Here is a 13,160-nt window from a genome sequence, read left to right as displayed (position 1 = left end):
CATATAGTCTTAGAATCCCTTGTTCCAATAAAGTTCCATTCTTGAACTGGGGAATGACCATACAAAGTAAAATACTGGTTTAAACGTAATGTTTTTATTTATTTATTTTTTAAACCCTCAAATTAAGTATTTTCACATAGAAGAAGTTTAACATAGAATCTACCTGTCAGCTAAGCCGAGTGGGTGCTCATCATTCTATCCATATATTGGTTAAGATAAATCTTTCTGAGTTTTTACACAAAACAAGCTTGCAGCATTTAGTCTAAAAAAGCAAAACGGACTTTGGAGTTTGGTTTCTAGCAAAGAGGGAAGAAGACATTTAGAGCAGACGCAAGAGTGATTCATACTATAAACAAACTGATTAACATATTTCATAAAGGTTGCTGAGAGAGAAAAAGAGGGGGGAAAGATGTAATTGGTATTTTAAACAAAGGACTAACGAACAGAAATGAAATAAATGTCTGAATATTGCTGATGAGAAAAATGTTCCAGTTTTTATGAGGTGCTAAAGGTTGAAGAGACAAAGTACATACACTCCAAATTGGGCACTTGCAGTTTAAAAGAAGCACACACCCTTTTAAAAATCTTGGTTCCAGCTTTCTGTCTCCACAGATGACTAAAATAGTTGTTGTTCTGTTATGTCCTCTCCTTGTCCCTAAAGCAGCTGGCAGCACATCATGGCACTGATTCAAACCCAGAACCAGCTCTCGGCTTGAGGGGGCAATGCTTGAAGCAACACCAAGCAGCTGGGTCTGGTGTGGTCACCATTTTAACTTCCCACAATACTCCAATATAGCATTGCTCCAGGGCACTGTGAGAAATAAAAATGGCATCTGACACCCCAAACCGTCTGAAGGCAGTCCTGTATAGGGAAGGTCTTTTATTTAATGTTTAATGTTTTATTATGTTTTTATATTTGTTGGAAGTTGCCCAGAGTGGCTGAGGCAACCCAGTAAGATGTGTGGGGTATAAATAGTGAAATTATCATTATGGAATGGAATGTCCTTATTTTCATTGGAGAAATGTTGGAAGGTATGCAATTAGGTACTGCTATCCAGTGCTGCTTCAGATGAGCAGGCATCGGTGATGGTCCCATTCTGGCTCCCACCCCAAAACACACAAGCAGTAGATCTTACTTGCAATTATTCAGTACAGGTACTGAATTATGGTACAGGCTGAACAGCAGACACAAAGCTCAGGAACCATGGTTCAGGAGTTCAAGAGCAGGGCAAGAAGTTCAGAAGTTGACATGAACAACGAAGATGTCCCAAAAGGTTTCCATGCCCCACTGACCAAGCTTTTAAATACAAGACTCGCTCGCCTTGCATGAATGTTGGGATTGCAAATGTGCGCTCCTGTGGGGTGCGTCTTCTCCTGCCTGCAAATGTGGCATCCGGTTCTAGGCAAAAGACTGTGCCTTCCTTTTTGAACTCCTGTTCAGTCTCTGCCATTTCCAGTTCCACCTTGCCTTCCTAGCTGCTCCAAGCTCTCCTCAGCCTTCACTGAGACTCTCCACTCAGATAGCATCCCTGCTCCTGCTTCCATAGCAGCTGAAGCTGGGCAGAACGGAGAGATCTGCCTCCCCTCCAATCCAGGTTCCTATCATCCATCTCCCCTTCTGTTTCTTCCTTCTCCTGCGACAAAACCTACCAATCCGAAATCGGTCCTGGTAGCAGTGCAGGCCTCAGGACAAGATCTGAAGAATGCCAGGTACAGATGCTGCTGGCACTGTTCAACCCAGCACATCCTGAGTGGTGATATAAAGAGTAATGCTCATGATAGCCCTTAGTGCATGCAATGACCCATCAACACCCGGATATTTGGATAATGCTTCTTCTTCATGCATGCATGTATTATTGTGATAAGGTTGAAGCTCAGGGCCAGCCCTAGCATTAGACAAAGTGATGCAACCACCTGAGACAGCAAATGTTCAAGTTATTCTGGCTATTCCTCTTGGGCCTCCAGCCATTCTTCTCTGCTGCCACATGGCCTCTTTTGGGCCACCTTCTTCTCAGTAAGATTCAGTGGCTGATCCAGTTCACTTCTGTACATGGCATTGCCATCATGTTCTTCACCTCAGTGAGAAAAATATATTGTGCCTACTGAAACTGCTTAGCTCCACAATGCCAGCTGATTGGCATCAAACTCGGGTATATTGCAGGAGCATTCAGCTGGAAGAATGGAGGTATGGGAGTGAAGAGCGACAGGGAAGGACGTTTCCCAAGGAATCCAGAGATAATTGTGTGACTGATTAATGTGTGTATAACAGGGAGTGGGAAGAAATAGATGAGGCTCTAAGTGCAGAACCAAGAGGAACTCTGGGTGTTAGGAACCTGGGGGTTGTGATATGGAGAACACCATAATTAGTTTTTGATCACATGGTTTTGCGCAGTCAGATTTCTTCATGGAATGGTGGTACCGATACCCATTCATTTTACATGTCAGCAAAGATTCCTTTGGACAGATGTACTCTGTAAAGCTTTCCTTTTTCTGGGTTCTTCAGTGCTATTTGAATTTTCTGTGCTGATGTTTGAGTACACACGTTTGCTCTGCTGCTCTTTTTTGTTTCTTTGTGAAATATTTTACAATAAAATACAGTTTTAAAAAACTATATCTGCTTAGCCTTAAGCATGCCATTATACATCTTGTATGAAAGGTGCTATTCTTCCAAATCTTGGCTTGTAAACATTATTTCTGGCTCTGCAACACTCAAACAATATTATTTGTTCTTTTTTCATCTTTAACTTTCTCATTAAAAAAAAAGGCTGAACCTGTTGAACCACCTTTGAAACCAACAGGAATGAAGCATCTTCTCACCTGTGGATGATAACAGTGTTGTCACATGAAGGCTGTTTCCAAAGTTCAGGGCTGTATGGAAAAGATCACCCTCAAGGTCTGTGTATCTTGTGGGTCACAAATCAAAACTGGCTTTGGTTGACATCTGCAGAGTCAGCTCTTGTCCTCAAACTGTGTATTCTTTTTCAATACAATTGAACAGGGTGGGGGCACTATCTTTGTATTATCCCAAGAGATCAATCACACTTTTCTGGGGGAAACAACTGTTAAGGTGAAAATGGAACAACACACAAGAGTGTGAGACTCCTCTGTTTGTTTCCTCAAAAGCCAATGCTATAAACTTGTCAACTGAAAGATCTGGATACAATTCAGTATATAAGCAACACTAACATTCTTGGACTACTGACAATATGTAGGATTTATCCCATTTTAATATGGATTCTCTTTTTTAAAAAAGAAAAGGTTGCAGATTTAATTATGTTGGACTTAAATGGTATTGCATTACCTTTGTTTTCAGCTCTACTGGTTATAGGGGTTGCATCTTATCTTTGCTAAGGATTTGTGTTGGCAGATAGAATTTACAACATTTGCTTATTTTTCAAAGTTGTATCCCACCTTTCTTCAACATGGAGGTACTCCTATTTAAACTCCACTGACAGCTCTTTGAAGGAAAGTAGCTTGACAGATGGAATGACTAACTAGGAGAGGATCACTTGGTAAACTTTATAGTTCAGCAGAGATTTGAACCCAGATCTCTTGCAATAAATAACATGCAATAAATAATAAAACAACAGTAATAATAATAATAAAAATATCCAAAGCTTAGGCTGTACCTGATCTTTACTGTATATGTGTTCTGATTTGTCAGTGGAGAGGTTATACAACAATGGACAGTCATCTGGATTTGCTGGAGGAGTGTTTACATGTCTTCCTGATCTCTTCCATCTACACATCTGAATGCACTTACTCAACACTTTCCTTTTTAGAAGTAGGACAGAGACCTTTTTAATCCTCTTTAACTGCACAAACCAGTGGTGGATCTTGGGGTCTCAAAATTCAGCAGCGCACTGTGCGACACCCAAATTCGGCACCCCTCCACCTCTCAGGCTCTATTGTAAATCATATTTGTGGCACCCCAGCAGCGCCCTCTAGGCTCTGCACCCAGTGCAACCAAACCAGTTGCACACTCCTAATCTACCTCTATACAAACCTAAATCTCCCAGTAGGTCCATTATTCCTTCCTGCTAAATACTGACAGCTTGGGGCGGGGAGAGGGAGAGAAGGTTGATAATTGTGGCAGTAGGAGAAGAAATGATGTGGGCTGGTGACAGACCAGAGCCTGAACAGAGGCTCGTGAGGGGCCTTGAGATGCTCTGAGACCTATGAGGAAAGGTAGAAGGAGAGAGTTATGTTTAGCCTGGAGAAGAGATTATTACAAAGTAATATGAGGGCAATATTCATCTGTCTGAAGGGCTGCCCTATAGCTGGAGCAAATCCAGAGGGCAGGATGTGAACCAACAGGTTCAAATTAAAATGCTAAACTTCAAACTTTGACTGAACTTTCTGAAAAATTTCCTGGCAGTACAGTGGTGCCTCGCAAGATGAAATTAATCCGTTCCGCGAGTCTCTTCGTCTTGCGGTTTTTTCGTCTTGTGAAGCACAGCTATTAGCGGCTTAGCGGCTATTAACGGCTTAGCGGCTTTAAGAAAAAGGAAACAAACTCGCAAGAACTCGCAAGACGTTTCGTCTTGTGAAGCAAGCCCATAGGGAAATTCGTCTAGCGAAGCGACGCAAAAACCGAAAAACCCTTTTGTCTTGCGCGTTTTTCGTTTTGCGAGGCATTCGTCTTGCGGGGCACCACTGTACGAGCTTTTTGACAGTGAAGGGACCCAGAAGTTGGTGAAGCATATATTTTTAAGTAGAGTCAGGATGTCCACCTAGCAGGGATGCAATAGTAGTGGTTTTCGCTCAATGCTGTGGTGGGGTTAGTCTAGATGACATTTGAGGTCCCCTCCAACTCCATTGACCTGTGAATCTACGGACCGCAGGGCTAAGATCTGATTGCCTCTGTAGGCTGAACTGTTTTCCCTCCAGAGGGAAAGAATGGTCCTCAAAGGGTGTGTGTGTGTGTCTTCTGTGCAGAATCATTCTACCCAAATCATCAACATGTCTTTAAGCACCGACGATATTTTTAAGAGCCTGTTCGGCATGAATGTTCCTCATAGAAATCTCATCCTGATTCCCTGCCAATCCCAAAGGTCATTTCATCGTGGAGAAATAAGCGTGTCTTAAACTTCTTATCCAAACTGTTACAAACTGCTGCATCTGTCACTTGCCGTATCTGTTGGCACCGCTACAGATAAATGAAGCTTCTTTGCCATGAGATGAGTAAGGAATTGGTTCCAATCTAGCAGACTGGTGTTCTCTCTCCCTCCTTCATGTCTTTCTGTCGAGTGGAATATGATTGGCATAGCAAATCTAGAAGAAGCTTTGGATCTGAATGTTAACTGGGATTGAGACACAGGCAGGCACACACAACCGTCCAAGTTGCCTGCAATGCTTTCTCCATTTCTTATGATGAAGATTTGCTTCACTTGTACTCGGTTTGGGGGGGGGGCAGGGTGTAAGACAAGGGTTCCTTTTTAAAACAAGCAAATACACAACTAGCACGTGTAGACGCCTGCCTTGAAAAATCAGTCACATTCGTGTTGTCAGAAGATGAAAACAAGCAAAGCAGCCATACGAGTTACATGACAAAACTACTCTAATGGAATCCTATCATTTCAGTCATAATAATAATAATTTTATTATTTATACCCCACCCATCTGACTAGGTTCCTCAGCCACTCTGGGCAGCTTAACAGCACATATAAAAACATCAAAGATTAGAAACTCCCTGATACAGAGCTGCCTTCAGGTGTCTATTGAAAGTTGTGTAGTTCTTTATCTCCTTGACATCTGATGGGAGGGTGTTCCACAGGGAGCGCACTACTGCTGAGAAGGCCCTCTGCCTGGTTCCCTGTAACTTCATTTCTCACAGTGAGGGAACCACCAGAAGGCCCTCAGAGGAGGACCTCAGTGTCCGGGCTGACCAATGGCAATGGAGACGCTCCTTCAGGAATACTAGGCATAATAATAATAATAACAATTTTATTATTTATACCCCACCCATCTGACTAGGTTCCTCAGCCACTCTGGGCAGCTTAACAGCACATATAAAAACATCGAAGATTAGAAACTCCCTGATACAGAGCTGCCTTCAGGTGTCTACTGAAAGTTGTGTAGTTCTTTATCTCCTTGACATCTGATGGGAGGGTGTTCCACAGGGAGGGCACTACTGCTGAGAAGGCCCTCTGCCTGGTTCCCTGTAACTTCATTTCTCACAGTGAGGGAACCACCAGAAGGCCCTCAGAGGAGGACCTCAGTGTCCAGGCTGACCAATGGGGATGGAGACGCTCCTTCAGGAATACTAGGCCGAGGCTGTTTAGGGCTTTAAAGGTCAGCACCAACACCTTGAATTTTGACATACTTGAAAAGCATGATTAAAACACATTTAAAGCATGTACCATCCCCAAAGCACCCTTGGACTCACAGTGCTATAATTTCCAGCAACCTTAACCTACAATTCCCAGGATTATTTGGGGAATCCATGTACCATGAAGGTTTTTTTTTTGGGGGGGGCCTTTCCACACACACACACACACACACACACACACACACACACACACAGTACACATTTACTTGGCTTGCAGGTATATTGCAGGTAGAGGTCAGTGTTGGCAACTTTCCAGCCTTTCAGCCAGATCTACTGTTTTTTGTCCTCGTACACGGGGGAAATGATTTGGAGTGCTTCAATATCTTCTCCCTTGAAGTTCCATTATATGTAACGGAATTTGCACACCATTGCTTTGAAACAGAAGCACCTTATGTTTTCAGTCTTCCTAAATGCTTAGCTTTGCCGCATACAAGGCGAGAACTACTTGCTGTTCTTCCTGTACACCTTCTCCAGAGTGACCCTATGAGCCAATCCTCAGTGCCTCCTCTAATCAGCCAAAAGGGTCAAAAGATGATGTTTCAGTAGTTGAAAAGCTTCCTTTTTCTGCTAATTGGCAGCTCTCAGATGTTGGAGGCAGGGAAATAGTAGCAATAGTTAACAGGTCTTCAAACACACACACACCCTGGCCAAACCCCAGACCACTGCACCTTTGTTGGGGACGTAACAGGATCTGACACTGTGCAGAATTGCACTTGGAATAAACCAAAGTATGTGCTGAATTTTGTGCAAAAGAGCTTTGTTTTCCTAGCTTAGTATGAAGCCTGAGTTGTGGGGGGCGTTTACACTATCACAAACTTTCCCCTTTCTTGTTAAATGGGGAAGGCAGATTTCACTTGTGCTTCCCTCTATAGATTCAACGCAATATTCCCTCCATTGAAATGAATGGGGCCTGCACCCATGAAGAGTTCCATGTGAACAGCACGATATGCATAGTGCTCTGAAGTTTACAGTTTTCAGAAAATGCAGCATAAATACAAGAATCTGCCAAAGAAAAGCACCATCTCATTAATCCTTAACCTCATTGATTTGACTCAAATAATAGCAGAGTGAGGATTGGATTCGGGGTGTCTCTCTCCTCTCTCTCTCTCTCTGACTGGCTTCAGACAAACCTTTGGACGCCGCTTCCTCTCCCTCAAACACAGAGCTGTGTGCAAATGTGCAGAGTAGCACTCTGCAAATATTTAGCTTCTTTTTGATACCAGTGTCAAAACACTTATGTGCAATTCCAAAAAAACTCTGCATAACTTACCATGTTTAACCATACATTGTAGATCTGCCCCCCCTCCCACTGCATTGGAAGTGTAGATCTTCTGGGAGGCCAGCTTGCGTTGAAAGCATTCGTTTGTGTTTGAGTCCTGCCCTTCCCTTCCAATCCCTTCATATAAAAATGAACCTTCTCTTCCAAGTAATCTCAGGAGGCAACCCAAAGTTAATAGGAATGGATTTGTTTGCCTAAAAATAGACGAGTGAGCCAAGTTTGCCGCCCACCCCCCACAAACAACAACATCTTGCACATTCTGTACATAGTTACACTACCCACTTTTATAGCATTTTAATTGTAATGATTTGCTACAAAGACTTCTAAGAGTGTTAGTTTGTTGAGACTTCCTAGAATTCTCAGGGGTTCCAGTTTGTATTTTGTGCTTGTTTTATGAATGTACTTTTATTGTTGATTTCATGCTTTTCACCACCATTATGCATATGTGTGTGTGTGTGTGAGAGAGACATATATATATATATATATATATATATATATATGCAGGTTTTGGTGTCCTCGGGTGTCTTCCCGTGTAAAAGTTGGGGTGTCTAGGCGACGTTTCGACGAGGTCTCACTCGTCATCTTCAGGCTGGTGCTTTCGGCTTCTTGTTACTGGAACAGAGCAGGATCTCAGTGTTTGAGTTCCTATAAATACTGTTGAGGGGGTGTGGTGTATAGCCTCCAATGTTCTGGGCAGAGAGGAAGTTCCCAGGCTAGTGTGCCTTTTCTTCTTTTGTTCCTTAATTACTTGAGGGATATCTTGAGTGATTTCTTGAGTGATTTCCTGAGTACCACTTAGGTGGGTCATTAGGTGTGGATTAGTTGCTAAAGTCTTTGTGTCTTGACCTCTTGAACTTTGTGAAGAGTTTTTCTGAGAAGATGGCTGTACTGCACTTAGTTGTGCTCTGGCTTGGCTTCGTGTATAGGGGCGAGCTGTGGTTTTGTGGCCTGTGTCAGCCAGATCTGTGTAGGGATTGCAGGGGGGTGCAGCATCCGGAGGTGCCACCATGGTTTGGCTACTGGATGGTGTCTGTAATTTATCTGTGGAGAGGGTCTGGGTTTGGGTCTGGTGTGGTTGATTGGTGATGGCGTTCTGTGTGCCTCTGGATCTGGTGTCAGTTTTTGTGGGGAGGGCTAATTTCCAGATGTCTGGCAAGCGGGATGTGTCGTCACGCTTGTTCATGTTGTGAGGGTGTTTCTCTATCTCGATGGCTTCCATGATTATTCTCTTGTGGTGATGTTCCATGTTAAAGAGCAATTTGGAATCTGCAAAATTAATTTCGTGTCCTGTTTCTTTCATGTGTTGGAAAAGAGAGGAAGTTTTTTCTTCTTTTTTGACGGCTGTCAAAAAAAAACCCCAAGGATAAAATCCAGTTGGAAAACCAAGGGGTCTATGAAATACCCTGCAAAGTCTGCCCAGCCACGTACATTGGACAAACAAACAGACGAATAAATGCACGTATCGCAGAACACAAGAATGCCGTCAAAAAAGAAGAAAAAACTTCCTCTCTTTTCCAACACATGAAAGAAACAGGACACGAAATTAATTTTGCAGATTCCAAATTGCTCTTTAACATGGAACATCACCACAAGAGAATAATCATGGAAGCCATCGAGATAGAGAAACACCCTCACAACATGAACAAGCGTGACGACACATCCCGCTTGCCAGACATCTGGAAATTAGCCCTCCCCACAAAAACTGACACCAGATCCAGAGGCACACAGAACGCCATCACCAATCAACCACACCAGACCCAAACCCAGACCCTCTCCACAGATAAATTACAGACACCATCCAGTAGCCAAACCATGGTGGCACCTCCGGATGCTGCACCCCCCTGCAATCCCTACACAGATCTGGCTGACACAGGCCACAAAACCACAGCTCGCCCCTATACACGAAGCCAAGCCAGAGCACAACTAAGTGCAGTACAGCCATCTTCTCAGAAAAACTCTTCACAAAGTTCAAGAGGTCAAGACACAAAGACTTTAGCAACTAATCCACACCTAATGACCCACCTAAGTGGTACTCAGGATATCACTCAAGAAATCACTCAAGATATCCCTCAAGTAATTAAGGAACAAAAGAAGAAAAGGCACACTAGCCTGGGAACTTCCTCTCTGCCCAGAACATTGGAGGCTATACACCACACCCCCTCAACAGTATTTATAGGAACTCAAACACTGAGATCCTGCTCTGTTCCAGTAACAAGAAGCCGAAAGCACCAGCCTGAAGATGACGAGTGAGACCTCGTCGAAACGTCGCCTAGACACCCCAACTTTTACACGGGAAGACACCCGAGGACACCAAAACCTGCATATATATATATATATATATATATATATATATATATATATATATGTAAATAAAGTAGATTTTAATTAAAGGGTGGGTGCCATGCTGCCATGCTGCTTTTATTGTAATTATTTGTATATTTAAAACAGATTTCATACATATATTTCGTTTCAGTTCTATCAATGTTGAGGTTTTTTCCTGTGTTCTTAGCAGGTCTTGTTTTTACCCGTCAGTCGCCTTGAGCCCCATCAGGTGAAAAGGGGGGTCTCTACGTATGTATGTATGTATGTATGTATGTATGTATGTATGTATGAATGAATGAATATAATAAGTAAATAAAATGGAGGTGACGGCAATTACTAGGAAGAATACTGGAGTACTTCAAAAGGACAATATCCTGGACACTGAGGGCTGGTGTGGTGTGTTGGTTAAACTGTTGAACTAAGATCTAAGAGACCAAGGTTCGAATCCCCACTTCGCCACTCAATGACCTTGGGCAAGTCACTGCCTTAATTCAGCCTAATCTACCTACGGCGTTGTTGCTGAGATTAATTGAGGAGGGGAAGAACTATGTACAGTGGTACCTTGGGTTAAGTACTTAATTCGTTCCAGAGGTTCTTAGCCTGAAGCACTATTTCTGGGTTAGAAGAGTCTGTAACCTGAAGCGTAGTAATCCGAGGTACCACTGTATATCACCTCTTGCTCCTTAGAGAAAAAGGTGGGATATAAGTGCAATAATTAAAATAATAGCACATTATCATCATATAAGGTAGCCTCCCCACCATTCCTTACTTATGATTGCGTGTAGGGACATATAATGAGTTTCTTATTTAGGCTGCTCCTACAGCTGTGCATCAAATAAACTGGGAAGAAGGAACCACATCCAGCCTCACAATTAAACTAGTCATTTAGGAGTGTGGATGATAGGTCAGCTGTAGACCTCCTACTTTTTGAGCAGAAGATCCAATTACAGTTCCTGGCCTTTCCAGTAAAACAGGTTTATGTAGCAAGTGATTAACCTAGAACCCTAGAGAGTCTTGGGGAGTTTGGCAGGGGTGGCCACCCTGCCAAAACTTTGGCATTGGCCATTTTGTGGAAGGTGGAGATGACCATAGCGACTGACATCATCATTCCGAAGCAACTTCTTCAAAGCAGCTTCTTGGTTTACTAGAGAGCAAAGGATAATGAAGAAGACTGGGAGATGAGTGAACCAGAAATATATTTGGAAGCAGAAAAACCTGGAAATAAGGGAGAGCTCATTGTTGAGCCAACTCTGTCAGTGATGGTTGCAAAGATGCAAGACTTCACCACCACAGCTGCAACCTCAGAGTGTTGTCCTTCAGAGCTTTTTTGGTTGGCTCAGGGCCAACTTGATACACATGGAGATAGCATCTGAAAATCTGTTATGACATGTTTGCTAGGCTTTTTGAGGACAGCGTTGCTTAGACGTCAATGAGTCAATCCAGAGAAATGTCCAGTCTACCATCTAGTGTGGCTTTGTAGAATGAGTTTCAACTGTTGCCATCCAAGGAGATCAAAAAGGCACTTGGTGGGGTCTTGGCTGTTAATCTCTCTTCCAAGGAAACCATAGGAATTATGGCTATGGAAAGGGAACAACAACTCTTGGCATCCTTAACCAACTACAGCTCCCAGCATCCTTTGGGGGAAGCCTGTTTAAAGTGGTATCACAGTGCTTTAAGTGTATGGAATGAATGTGGGCCAAGAATCTGTTCCCCCAGCTATTTCTGTTCCCACCTTTCCCCTTTTTAAAGCCACAGGACTCCAGCTGTGGACCTTGGCAGACCCTCTCCTCAGTTAGTGGCGACAGGGAATAGAAGCCTAACGGTAACAAATCCACTCTACTAATAGTAGACTCCCCTCCCTTTCCCCCTGATTCCTAGGAGACAGATATGGTTACGTAAGGTCTGTGACACGAGGCCCCTCTGAGGCTCTTTTAAAACAAGGGAACGACAAATTGCCTTTTTCTCTGCTTCCACGTGGACTTCAGCTGTCATTATTTCCGAAATAAGTTTTAATTAAAGCTGCCCTGCGTACAATGTGCTACACTTCAGCTGTGTAGCAAATAACACATTAATTTCCCCTGACTCCTAGTAATCTTACTCTGTTTTATCCTGTTAACATCTTGTTCTGGCAAACACCGGTGGGAAATAACAGGTGCTAGCAGAGAAGCAATACAGAAGAGGGTTAGTGGGAGTTAATGAAAGTAATCGCCTTATTTTCCACTTTTTTAATATTTGGGTTTTTCTTGGAAAACTTTCTGTCTTGGATCGTGACGGACCCCTCTCCATACAGCTAGGTTCTGCATGAAGTAATTCAGAGCTATGCCAAAGAGGGGTGTTTTCGACTGGAATGTCTTCTTCCTCACAGAGGCTCCATGTCATCAGCGGCTGCATGATGGGCAGAATAACCACGGCCACAGCTTTTCCTGCTATAGAGATTTCAGAAGCAGCACAGGTTGAATTTCTGCCTGTCACACAGCTGAGAAATATCAGAAAGTCTCTGTCAGGAAAAAGAAATGGCAGCAACTGACTAGGTTGAGGGCTGAAGCTAAGAAAATCAGGACCTTGTCATTACTTGGTTGGGAGACCACTTGGAATCCATTAAAGGAAGTAAATGTGAGATACATAAAGAAGGCTGATCGCCGAAGAATTGATGCTTTTGAATTATGGTGCTGGAGGAGACTCTTGAGAGTCCCATGGACTGCAAGAAGATCAAACCTCTCCATACTGAAGGAAATCAGCCCTGAGTGCTCACTGGAAGGACAGACTGTGAAACTGAGGCTCCAATACTTTGGCCACCTCATGAGAAGAGAAGACTCCCTGGAAAAGACCCTGATGTTGGGAAAGATTGAGGGCACAAGAAGAAGGGGACGACAGAGGACAAGATGGTTGGACAGTGTTCTCGAGGCTACCAGCATGAGTTTGACCAGACTGCGGGAGGCAGTGGAGGACAGAAGTGCCTGGCGTGCTCTGGTCCATAGGGTCACGAAGAGTCGGACACGACTAAACGACTAAACAACAACAACAACATTATGCAGAGGCTGAGTGGAAAAGAACGAGTGTCCTCTTATTTTGAAAGTGTTCTAGCTTCCTCACAGGGCTGGCCCAATACATTTTGCTGCCCAAGGTGAAGATGTACAGAAACCTATCCAACAGGTAGTTAAATCTTATATATGAGGACAACATGTGGGCTTAAATGGTTCAGGGCAGTCTACGTGACCAGGGACGCGG

General features: G+C 43.4%; 1 long non-coding RNA gene across 2 annotated transcripts in view; it reads left to right on the top strand.

Annotated features, from left to right (window-relative positions):
- The window catches only part of LOC309353886, a 93,687-nt gene that overhangs the window by 23,270 nt on the left and 57,257 nt on the right, over positions 1 to 13,160 (top strand). The window lies entirely within an intron of this gene.

The sequence above is a fragment of the Podarcis melisellensis genome, assembly GCF_964234715.1.
Source record: "Podarcis melisellensis genome assembly, chromosome: 12".
Lineage (NCBI taxonomy): Eukaryota > Metazoa > Chordata > Lepidosauria > Squamata > Lacertidae > Podarcis > Podarcis melisellensis.
Note: the sequence above shows the minus strand (reverse complement) of the source record. Positions and strands in the feature narration are given on the sequence as shown.